The sequence below is a fragment of the Andrena cerasifolii genome, chromosome 7, assembly GCF_050908995.1.
Source record: "Andrena cerasifolii isolate SP2316 chromosome 7, iyAndCera1_principal, whole genome shotgun sequence".
NCBI lineage: Eukaryota > Metazoa > Arthropoda > Insecta > Hymenoptera > Andrenidae > Andrena > Andrena cerasifolii.
In genome coordinates, this window is record NC_135124.1 from 7,973,472 (window position 1) to 7,986,529 (window position 13,058).

The following is a 13,058-nucleotide window of genomic DNA, read 5'->3' on the forward strand; positions in this document are numbered from 1 at the left end:
GTCAAGCTAACCGCCACGCAAGAGTTAAGTACCCTTATGTAAGCCTCGTCATGTGTATGTCCCCACACCCATTTGAAAAAGTATCATCACTCACTTACAAGGGAAGTCCGGTTATCCTAATATCGATTTTCATTCGATTTTTTTTAAACTGTCTAGGTTTGCAGAGAACCTCATTAAAAATATCAGGCAATTCATAGTTTGTGCCCAATTTCAGTTCTTCAGGGTGAGAACACCTCTACAACGTTAAACTGTGATTTCCCACTTCCCAGCATGTCTTGATAACTATAGCAGATATAAAAAAACATTAAAATGAAAACTTAACACCATTTTATGCCCTATAAAACCATGCAATGAAAATTTAAAAAATTTGTAGTTTAAGTAAAAAAGAGAAACATTTCCCACTACAAATTTTAAACAATTCAATTATTTAGTTTCAGTGGGCATAAAGAGCCGTTAAATTTTCATTGTAATAATTTTTTTATATCTACTATCGCTTCAAGATATACAGAAAAGTAGGAAATCGCACATTAACCTTTAAGGGGTGTTTTTACCACGAAGAACCTGAAATTGGTACAAACGAAAAATTGCCTGATACTTTTATCGAGGTCCTGCGCAAACCTGCACAGTTTAAAAAGAATCGGAGCGCTCGGGTAACCGAATTTCTCTTGTTAGCCTGTGACGCAGTATACCACTGTGCGCTTGAAGAAAGCAGCTTTCATTGGTCCCATAAGCGAGCAAAAAGGCTAGTCTCTGGGAAGGAACTCGAACGAGGGACTAAGGTGGCCGTGACACTCGTATAGTCCGTCCAGCAAAGGTACGAATCCCTGTCTGGTTGCGAGATCGCGTGCCCACACTATCGGTGTCGTTAACCACCGCAGAGTAGGCTGTTCGGTAGGCACGTAGGCAGATAGGTAGGCAGCCAGCCAGGTAGGAAGGAAGGACATCGAGAGAGATCTGTAACGCTTAGAGCAATCAGTTATGCCACACGGAGGGCCTCTCGGCTAGCAATTTTGCGTAGCTCACCTCGAAACGGGGCATAAATCAACGACTCCAGCTACGTTCCACTGATCTCTCGCTAACAGAGTTGGCCGCTATTCGAATTGTTTCGAATAAATACTTACTTAACAAGGGAACTCCGACAACGCGGAAATTCTGGCTTTATTTTAAACTTTGCAGGTTTGCAGAGATCCTCCACAGAAGTATCGAGCAATTTGTTTGTTTCTTCGGAATGAGAACTCGTTTTAAAGGGTAACGTGCGCTTCTCTATTTTCCCGTGTACCTGGAAAACTGTAATAGATGTAAGTGTAATGAAAAGATAGCGGTCGCAAGTATACCTACTGGTAAAAATAGGACGACACTGATCAACTTTGGAGAGAATGGAGTTCAAAGTTCTGCCCTTTACAAACCCTCGACATATGCACTCGTACATAATTACGAAACCGTAATTTACATAATTTCAGTGGCAACTCAACTGTAATGCATATATTTACATACATGTAATTCTGAATGTATGTATACGTTTTTACTTTGTTTCCACTATTCGCACGATTAATTATTTAAATTGGCTTCGTTCTTATGTACACATTTATGTAGAGACTTAGGTACGAAATGACAAAACTTTGAATTTGACTTTCTCACATAGCTTTGCACAGAAAACGCTGCGCATTTAATAAATTGTTATACAAAATATCGACTAGTTATCTGCAAAATATTAGCAAAGATGGAGACCCGAATTATTTGCAGTCCCTTGTAAATAAAAAATTACGCGAATAATAGAAGATGCGGATAATTGATAAATATTATATGATTTAATAATAGCTATGCTGTTATGTAGATTGAAAGAAATTCTTAGTTTATTAAGACATTAGGCGTTTATGGGGTATAAGAGCTTATTCGATATTCCGTTATTCTCCATCCGAATTAAATCGTGCCCAATTCTGGTTGCTAAACAATTGCTTGCAGCAATTCCTGTTCGCCGTGACCACGAACTTTCAATTAATATCTTTCAGTCCGAACATACGCGAAGGTGAACGACGTGGGTTTTAGGATGGGAACAGGTTCAGTTTCGATCGAATATCCAATAGGCAAGTGCACTGGAGATACCGATTCGTAAAACGTCGCACGTTCGGCGAATGCAATTTCAGAGGAAGCTTGCAGCTGAAGGTTGCTTAGTGTGGATGCTGTCTCATGGTTGCTATGCAGATCCCTCTGCAGCCTCTGCTGCGTTTTTGCCGCGACAAATGTGCTTATACTGCTTTTTGGTTACTCGAATCAAAGGTATCGAAAGTTCATTCGATTGGAAAGTGGACTTCTGTTCCGTACTTTTTCCCACTTCTGGGGTGATAGACGTACCTACTTCTGAATTGGATAGTTAGTTCTGTGTTATATAAATACTCGTATAATAAATAATTGTGTAAGTTGCCCACCATTTATTAGAATTTTATCGAGAAAGAAATAGCTATTTTTCCTCCCCGGGGGAGAAGGTAGAGTTTTTAAATTATGGTTACAATAAGGATGCTAATTACGATTATAGTAACGATATTAGCATACTACTGTCTCCAGTGTTATATTATTGATCGCATAATTAAATTAATGTATGCGGCCTGAATTATACTTTTGTTAACGTTGGATAATACTAATATGATTATGCGATTAGGCTCTTTATGTGTGTCTCGCATATTCGCAACGATTCTCATCGAAATTATGTATTATGATAACCATGTTATAATATTGTGTAAACCATGTTTCACGAAAATTCTAATTTTCTGTGAGATTTTATTTCTCGTATAATATATTTTAAATTGATTTTAAAAATATAAACATCAAGTGTAGGTATGTACCTGATTCCTTTCCATTCCGTCCTAGTTACGTCACTTTTGAATTGTACATTTATTGCATTGTGTTACGAGGAATTCAACTGTACAAAATTCACGTGGCTTCAAATTTATTAACAAAATCAATTTCGTAATGAATGATCGGGTTGGTCCAACTGTTTTCTCCACTCTGAAATAAAACAGAAATATCACAATCAGTTTAATTCAATGGTTTCCGATGAATTACATTTTTTAATTAATTCAATATTACTTGCTATATTGTATTTTTTATGCAACTCTACTCAATTTCCCAGCAGCCCAAACAATTTTATAGATATGGGCTAATATTAAACAAACATTAAAATTTTCTGCTTTTAATATTGTTTGATTAATATAATTTGGAAATTTTAAAGTGCAAAATATTTTCCTGCATTTAAACGAATTTATACGAAATATTGGACCATGAGAGTATAAAGCAGAAGAATGCCACCACTATTGAAATATTTACAAAACTGCTAACTAAAATCATACGGAAAAAATTATATTACAGCTTAAATTGATGTGTAACTAACGGAGATATTTGAATAACAAAAGAGAAACTTAATTGTCACGCTGTTTACGGAGTAGTATTGAAATCCTCCTGACAATTCTATAAAAAAGGAATTCTAAAAAAAATTCGCGCACATATTTGGACTTCATAATATTTACACACATATCACTGTATCGCTTCATAAAACAACACTAATATTGAAGAATTTGCACTCTACACAGAGTCAATGAGTCAACTCTTCCTTCGACGTTATTGTACACATATTTCACTATTCTATAGAATATAAAAAATAAACGTAAAAATGGTCTACTCCGTATGGTGTCTGTATCGACTCTGAGAGAACTGGCAGCAACGATAAAAATTCCATTTCTCCTTCCAAATGAAAAAATAGAAAGAAGGAAAAGAAATATGAGTCACCCTACACTTTCCTTGAATTTCATGTACATTTTTGTAATATTTTCTCAGTCATGCTACTGAAATCGATCGGTTACAAGGGGACACCTATAATTTCAACATATTATACTTCATTACAATCGACGAGGGATGCGTTGGAAAATACAAGACAAAAGTCGGATGGAATGAATAAAATATGATGCCGAGGTGTCGTTTGGACGATTCCCCTAGTTTCGCGATCAGTCGTTCTCCAGCATCGGTCGTGAAGATGGACTTGTTTCAAACGCACTATCGCAGCTACTATTCCACGTTATCCATCATTGGTCTATGGCCTTACGACGTCTCTATTTTTGCAAATATAAAGAGGCTGTGCTTTTCTTTGTATCTGCTGTCCTGTCCAATAACCCAGGTACTATCAATGCATTGAATTCTGCACTTATTACCCTTCGTTTTGTACATTTCGGTATTTTATTAAACAATTACATTTTGGATCTTAACACTTCTACTGCCAGAGATTTTGGAGCACGCTCACCGTCGACGTTTCCCAAATTTCCTAATTACCCTTAGGCGTTTAACAATTATCAAAAATATTTATAGTAAATAGAATAGGAATCTTTGAATGGTATAGTTTTCTCGGTGATAAATACGAAATAAAATCACGAATACGTCACAGAACCGTCGAAGTGCTAATATTTATTTCATATGCTTTATATCTTGTTGCTCCTTTTTCCCCTTGGCATAGTGACAAAATATATGGAAACACTATATTTTCCAATGGAGAAATCTAAATGTTTCTTATAAAGGCGTCTAGGTTCAATTAATTAACGAAATGTTTTTTCCAGTTTGCTTTACTAGCGACGTCTGAAATTACATCAACGAATGTGTTGTTGGTATTATCGTGCAACGGTTCCGCATTTCTATACTTTACGCAGTATGTCGGTTTTATCATTAATTTCTCAAGTGTAAGTTACTGTCCTGGAGAAAATGATATGTATAATCGAGGAAGTTTCGGTGAGCTCCTACCTATATATAGTATAGACATTCACCAGAATTATTATGTTACTGCAGATCAAAGTCCTCGTTGAAAGCATACAAACTGATTGCAGTACACTCCAAAATCCCGTTGAACTGGGGATGCTAATGACACATATTAATACTGGGAAACGCATATTCATGAGTTACTTATGTAAGATATCTGACAAGTGACATTCTGGCAAAATTATAGGAATAATGTACCCATTTCGAATGTTCCTCTTAACACAATACATAATATGTAAATACTCAAATAAGAGTCACACTTGATCGTATCTTTAACCTGTAGAGGGCCGGGCTGGCCACTATAGTGGCCACGAACATGTTGGTTATATATATGCATAAATTTTAAATAAAAACAATTACAATTTCAATGCGAATATCCCGGCCCTCTGAAGAATTGACCAAAGCCCACAATAGCAGTTCCGCTCAAAAAAATTGACAAGTAACAAAGCAGTGGAGCAGTAATGAACTTGCAGTGAGGCAAACAGTTACAGTAGCCTTAAGAGTAAACTCTGGGTTGCTATTATGAATTCGAATGTACCTACCATTTAGGAAACCTCTCGAAACACTTTCAAACCATGTATTGTTATACATATGTCACGAGAAATAGTTACATGAATGTATTTTCACGCGTTCACAAGAACTGTTTCCGGTCTATAGCGTTTACTGAATGTGATAAAATTCTAGGCGTATCTTGCATGGGAATTATTTGCATGTGCATATTGCTATTGGGGCCCATAGTGCTTGATTTTGTCATGCCTGTGAATGAATCTCGCTATCGTATTGTTAAAGATTTGGGTTTCCTTCTCCATCAAAGTACGCATTCTGATTTGTTGTCTTTGTATATCCTGCTGATCATTACAACCGGATTGCTGGGGGTAGCATGCAGCGAATCGCTACTCGCTATCACTGTACATTATATGTGTGCACTTTTCAAAATTACCAGGTATGTGGCCCTATCTATGCTTGTATCTATTTTATTCGTCACCACTTTTTCAGATACATATAAATATGTAATCGAAATTTCTCTTCTCAACAAATTTCTTCCATTGTTTTATTTAGTACTAGCTAACCCGTTATCTGATTTCACCCGGGAATTATTTGTGATATTGCCAAAATAAAAAAACATAAAAATAGACTATAATCTATTGTCGGACGTATGTAATATCTATCCAAAATTTCATCGAAATCCGTTTAGCCGTTTAAGCGTGAGAGAAAGACAAACAAACAAACAGACAACGTTTCACTTTTATGTATTAGCGGGGATTACAATGGGTGTACCATACACACTACACACACTCAAATATAAAAACCACTAGTGACTGTTTTTTATATAATCTTTTTCCACATTTATATTGGGTAATTTTAATGGCTAAATATGGAACATTGAATACGAACAATATGAAATTTATTAACACATTTTTATCCCCCTAGCTATAGAATACGAACAGCTGTTCTCGATATTGCCGAGTCCACTAAAGATTCGAAAAAAAGTGTCCCGAATGCGAGAAACATTTGTCGAGCTGTGGAGGTGCACAGGCGAGCTTTTGAGTTGGTACTTTCATTCAGATATTGCATTATTTTTTATCAAACATTGTGTTATTAAATGTGATGTGTTTTTCTCGCGTACTTTAATTATGAACTCTGCTGAACCATTATAATCCGTTCTTGGGCGAAGATTTGCTAAAGTATTCGATGTCGAAATCCTAAAGTTTTACGCAATACCGTCCCTACTCTGCATGCTTTCGTTCGTTTTGAATCTATACCGGGTAGGTATTACAAAACTACAGTAATAGGATATATTCTCCTTGAATAATCACGCACATGCAGAATTAAGGCCAATATAGACATTTTTATCCTACATCCAATTCATCTGTTAAATATACTATCAAATATTTAAAATCGATAGTAATATTTACTTTATTTCAGCAGTTTCATAAAGTTTTCGAAATGTTGAAATCTTGACGCTAAAGATAATTAAACTCTGATACCGTAGCAATGAACATTGTAGTTATTTATCCACGAATTTCTCGAAATTTTACATACGTTGTAAAGAAATTTAATATTTTGTTTAAAGTAACCTACTGATTACATTGATATCAAATGTGTATTTCATTATTCATACGCAACTGTATCAATCCAATATGATTATAATAACTATTTCTTGCTGGCGACAGATCGAAATATAATGAGATTTTTCATATTGTACATATCACAGCTTTTTCTAGCGCTTCAGAACATGACTAATCGAAAAGAAATTATTCCTTGTACCCTTTCCGTTCTTATCCATGTAACAATTATGTTCTTGGATAATCATAACGGCCAGATGATAATTGACTGTAGTACGGAGGTGTTTCACGACATGTGAGTCCAATGTGTATTCCATTTAACTGATAGTTGTGCGGTAGATGACGGAAGAAGTGAAATCCACCATATTGTAACTTTATTCCAAAAGTTCCGTTTCACTTTGGGTTCTAAATACGTATTGCTACTAATATCCATTGCGGATTATTTTGATACCTAATCACTTCAGTTATTGTTCATTTACTGCGACTACTCACAGATCTTCCTATATCTGCTGTACAGTCATTCGTGAAAGAGGAAATAGAAATATAGAATTAATTAAACAATATCGTTGAATCATACAGATACAATTCTATTTGGTATTGCACACCAGTGAGGGCTCAAAAGCTACTGTTGTTCATAATGCAAAGAAGTTCAATCGAATGTTCGTGCAGTATTTCTGGATTATTTATTCCATGCGTCAACGGCTTTACCACCGTAATTTCTTCATTTCGCTATCTACATGCTACCGATCTATGTTTTTAATCTTCAATCTAAGATGAGGAATTTCTATTTCAGATGTTAAACGCGGGTTTTTCCTATTGTACTGTATTACTCTCGAGGCGTAACAATTTCAGCTAATGATAATTTGGAAAATAGTTTGCTCGTAGTAATAACACTCATGATTAAACAGTAACTTGCTACATAGTCTAGAGCTTTCTGCCAATCATTCCCATCTTCAGATGTTATTATAGTGGCATTAGTAGCTGCAGTCATGAATTAATACTTCCTACTTGAGATTCGTAATGGATTCATGATATTTATTCAAAAGGTAAGTTTGATAATCACTAAAAGATGCCATTTAATAATATATACTCCCAGTGCTATTCATAGTGCTTCTTCTTTTCCTTAAGGACTCGTGCCTACCTGTGAGGTCTTAAAACACAGGTATTTTCGAGATTCTTTTTCTTTTGAAAAACTTTGAGACTTTTCTCTATAAAGGATTATGCATTCGAAAGTATATACTTTGGCAGTGCTTAATCTAATATACTAACTGAATTTGGTAAAATTTTTTATTTTTGATGAACCAGGTCAAAACTACAGTGGTCACCATAAAGTGCTTATATAAAAAAACCCTGCCGAGAGAAAAAAAAACTACAAGAACTTTAAATTATATACTTTCGAATACACATCTGTTTACTTAAAAAAAGTCTTCAAGTTTTTCCAAAAAAATCCGAAAATACTTGTGTTTTAACACCTCACACGTGCGCATGCCTCCTTAAGCGCTTACAAATATATATGTCAGTATAAATTAGGGAAGCCATTCAGATAAATAGTTGAACATAATACGCATATGAAATATTACGGTGCAGCGCAATGAAACGAAAGGATGGTTAATCATCTTGCAAACATTCACTTAAATATTCGCAACACGCAATTATTGAAAGAAATTCCATTTATTGTCAAATATCTTCCACAACACGTTCACCACTACCATAAAAGCGCATCTTGTACCACTTTCTTTCTTACTATCGTGTAAAATAAAAACCTGTGATAATAGAATCTCTAATCTACCGTTAACATGATGTAACAAAATTTTAGTACCCACTGCAATTCGACACTCCACGTTTCGATCAGTCTAAAACTCGCCTCCCATTTCTCAACTGCGCATCTCTGAACACGAACTGGTGACACTTTTTCACAAGTCAGTATTGCGCGTGAGAGCACGACGAAGCTGTTCACACGAGAGCTCAGGGCAGAATGCAGTGAGCTTGTGCTAGTCCTTGCACCTCCCCTCCACAGAGGGAGAATATACCCTTCCTGTTGTAAGTCATTGTACATCGATCGAAATGTTATTTTTTGTATCGTGCACTTACGCTTATGTTCATATCGAGGGGGAGAACGCGACAATGTATCCGCAACCGTTAATATTCACACGATACGTGCAATTTTTAACGTAAATATTACGACGATTTCTGTAACAGTTGGAGACACTGTTCGGGAAACTTTGTAGACCCGTGGCGTAATTTAATGAATAAAATATTACGGCGAACCTTAGTCGGATGTTCCTTTCTTTTGCATCACGCAAATGTGCTCCGACCCTCGTGCCGGTATGAACCCCTTCGACAACGGTTGCTACACATTGAACCGCAGATTCTTAGTAATCATTGGCCTTTGGCCATGCTTTAACTCTGTATTGGTCAGCATACAAAGAATTTTATACCTATTAGTGATTATTTCTCCTTTGATTTATCAGGTAACAATACGTTATTCATTATTTTATCGTCTGTTGTATGTCAGCTATGAATGTAAATGAAAGCTTTAAAATAAGTGATACTACTTTCTTTGGCCTATTTAAGTTCTATATGAGCTTCGAGCAGTATCTGATATTGATTTTATACTATTAAACTATTAGCATTTCCGTTGCATTTAGTTTAGAAAGAAATTGTAAAACATTTTATATCCAAATCTTACACAATATCTAAACATCTTTGCGGTACCAAATGATAAGAAGCGGTTGAGAGGGAATTTCATGTAGACTCCTCGCTTGCGTAGGTAAACGAGAACAATAATATATGTATTGATAACTGTCGTTATCACAGGCGCAAATGTCACCATCCGATTTTCTTAATCTATAAGCTTTTCGGATTTAAATGAGAAAATGTGGCGTGTTTTATGGTACAATTTATTGAGATTGCTACATTTTATGACATCCAGCTGCAATGCTAATGTCTACCAAATGTCCGCCATTCGAATTGATAGAAATTTGGGCTGTTTTTATTGCATTTTCTATGGTATTGTGAAGAATTTGTGGAGTCAGATTTTCTATATCGTGTTGAATATGGTCCTTTAATTGTTGCGAAGTCTGTGGGTTAAATAGACCCATAAAAAGAAATCTAGTGCGGTTAAATCGGGGGATCTAGGTGGCCATAACAAACTACCACATCGGGAATTAAAAACATCGACAAAATTTTTCCGCGTTCTTGAAGGGTATACTTACTCATCTTTATGGACAATAAGCTTGGTGAGTCTGTTCTATTGAAATATCAAACCATCACTGATATATACCTTAAATTAAAAAAATTAGATGCTATTAAAATCGGATGATGACTTTTGCGCCACCTGTTATAAGTACTGTTGTGTCAGAGTACATGTGTGAGTATCTGCATTTGTATAATTGAAAATTTTTACAAGAAAACTGTCATTCCAAATATTTCATATTGCTATTTGACTTTTCTGTTCCTACTTTGCATTACGTAAAAGTGATGCCGAACTGGTTTCAGGTAAAATGCCTTCACGAGAACGGGGTTACCACGCATAATCTCGTATTCTTCATGTTGCTTACCTCAAATATTCTGTTGTTGATTATCAAGTATGTTTCTATGATATATAACCGACTTCATGTAAGTCAATCACTGCATTGTCCTTCTTACAGTGAACTTTATTCAAGATGAACACATATTTTGGTTTACGGTGAATTAACTGGCCCTGAAATAAAAAAATAATTAGATATAATTATAGGTACATATGTACAATAAATCGGGCAGTAGTTCTCCATTGCGAATTGTTAAATAGAATCTGGTGAAGTTGATAGAGACATCGGTTCACAGCGCGAATTCTGTGGGGATATTAGTAACTATTTAGATTCGAGGTTTGCCTAGTAACTTTATCACTTTTCTATCTTCTGTTTACGCGTATGTATTGGAGACCTCGCTGCTGCTCGCTAAACGCATACTCCGTAAATTTTCAGAACTGAGTTTGAAACAAAGAACACATCACCTAACAAAATTTGTATTGTAAATTTTCAATTTATTTTTGCACTGGAAATAACTCTTCTCACGATTGTACCGAGGATTTGACTGTATCCTCTGTATACACACGCACATCACTGAGTTTCCTTCGTTTGAACACTTATACCGAGTTGTTTATATATATATATATATTCTTACAATGCGTAATTACAATTGAGTGTTATATTATGGTTGTTGGTTTTAGCTAAAATTTCTGATGGAATGTATCGTTCACGACTGGAACGTATATATCAACAAGAAAGAGTTTCAGATACTGGAAAAGTATGCTAAACTGCAATTACGGATGTTGCTAATTTCCATATGTACGGGATACTTGTTGATACCAGTAATTCTCTTGCACATTATCATTTTAGTTCTCCGCCTCTGTATTTACAGACACTCGGAATCTCGTATCGAAGCAAGAAATGTGGTTTTAAGAAACACAGAGTGGTCAGAAAGTGCACGAGCATTTCATGAAACAATCATCTTAATTACATGCTTTATTTACTGACTATTTACAGAGCTATATCATTCAATATATATAAACATTTAGTTCATGTGAATCTGTTTCATTACCTTCTGAAATCAGTACATATTTTCTAAAAATCACAAACCTAAAAATAGTGCTATAGACTCACGGTGGAGATATTACATGTATTACGAATTATTTAAGTCATCTAAATCACGACTGCCGCTATTCCGAATTCTTAACTATTTCAGTCATACCTTGTGTGCTAACGATTCAATTTACTTGCGCGCAACTACCACCATTGCTGCTAGATATTATAATGCCCTTGAACACTTCTCGCTCACACGAACTTGTACAAGCATTAGGATGCTCCGAAGGGTACAAAGCGAACATTCTTCCGCTCTATACACAGGTGATTGTGGGGTACTTGATAAGTCCGACAATGATAATGATGAGTGAATCTACCAACCTTCTCACGTCGTATCACTATTGTGCAATCTTTGAGATAATAAGGTACCTGAAAAAAACCACTTCACACCGTGATGCGTTATTCGGATACCGTGAGTGACGATTTGCGTTTACAGTTACCGAATAAAAAGCGCGATCGATGACAAGTCGAGGCTGGAAATTCCAGCATTGGAAAAAGAGAGGCAAACTTACGCAAAAATTTGCAGAGCAATGGATATTTACCAGCAGATGGCGAGGTTTGTATTTACATTGTAAAACGAAACGAGCGTACACGATAGTATACAGTTAACGAAACTTTGGCCATTTAAGCACCTTCAAATATGTCATGTCGATTGTCTCCAACACCATCATAATTGAGATTGCGCTGATTATATTCGCATTGACCATTCATATGTTCCATGTGAGTAATGCGTAATCTTTCCCAGCGACTCGTTTTTCGTCATTCCTAAATATTGACGCTCGGTTTTCCGCGCAACAGGTGTGCATGATTATCCGTGAATCGACGAACGAATTGAATAGGGTGATCCTGCACTTGTTGCTAGCGTTTTTTAATTTCCATTATTGCTATTTGCATAACCACATTAGCCAGGTATACATCGATCATTCTGTGAATGTGTTCCACGCAGCGTGAGTAAAAGTTTCTATACATGGTTTAACATAGACCGTTTTCTCAAGATGGCATAGAACTACGTATGGATAGAGTTTAACCAGAGAAAGGTTTCCTTAAAAGTGTATCATTCATTTAGGTACGATACACGTTGGTACGAGTTACCACACAAAACGCAAAAGTTATTACTTCTGGTAATGCAACGGACATCGAAGGGCTGTATCCCGACTTTGGCTAGCCTATTCGTTCCATCGATGAAGTTCTTCGCCGCGGTATAATAGTTGTTCACATTTGTTTGATAGTTCTTATTTACTGTACACCGTTAACTGGTGACATCTTCGCGAGATTAAATATTTGTATAATGATCAGTGCGTCGCAATTTCAGATGGTCAACACTTCCTTTTCCCACTTCACCGTACTGTATACCATTCGATATGGTTCATAGCTTCGAAACGAATTGTAGCAGGCGATAGAGCGGCATGTAAAGGATACAAGAAGTCATTTCTCAGATAAAGATACGATTACACTGCGACTTTAATAATAATGTTGCAAAGGAATGGCTTGTGTTCAATGTTTCTACTAAATAGTTTGGGGAAATATGGTATGAAATTCTCATTCACAGTCGTATTATTCATTGCTCTTGACAGAA

General features: G+C 35.9%; 1 protein-coding gene and 1 long non-coding RNA gene across 3 annotated transcripts in view; both read left to right on the forward strand.

Annotated features, from left to right (window-relative positions):
* LOC143371409 (uncharacterized) overlaps positions 1-13,058 on the forward strand; it is a 173,421-nt gene that overhangs the window by 123,663 nt on the left and 36,700 nt on the right. The window lies entirely within an intron of this gene.
* Positions 12,162-12,935, forward strand: LOC143371415 (uncharacterized). The gene is made up of 3 exons (XR_013086015.1): positions 12,162-12,429; positions 12,549-12,681; positions 12,795-12,935. It is a non-coding gene; the product is annotated as an uncharacterized LOC143371415 (long non-coding RNA).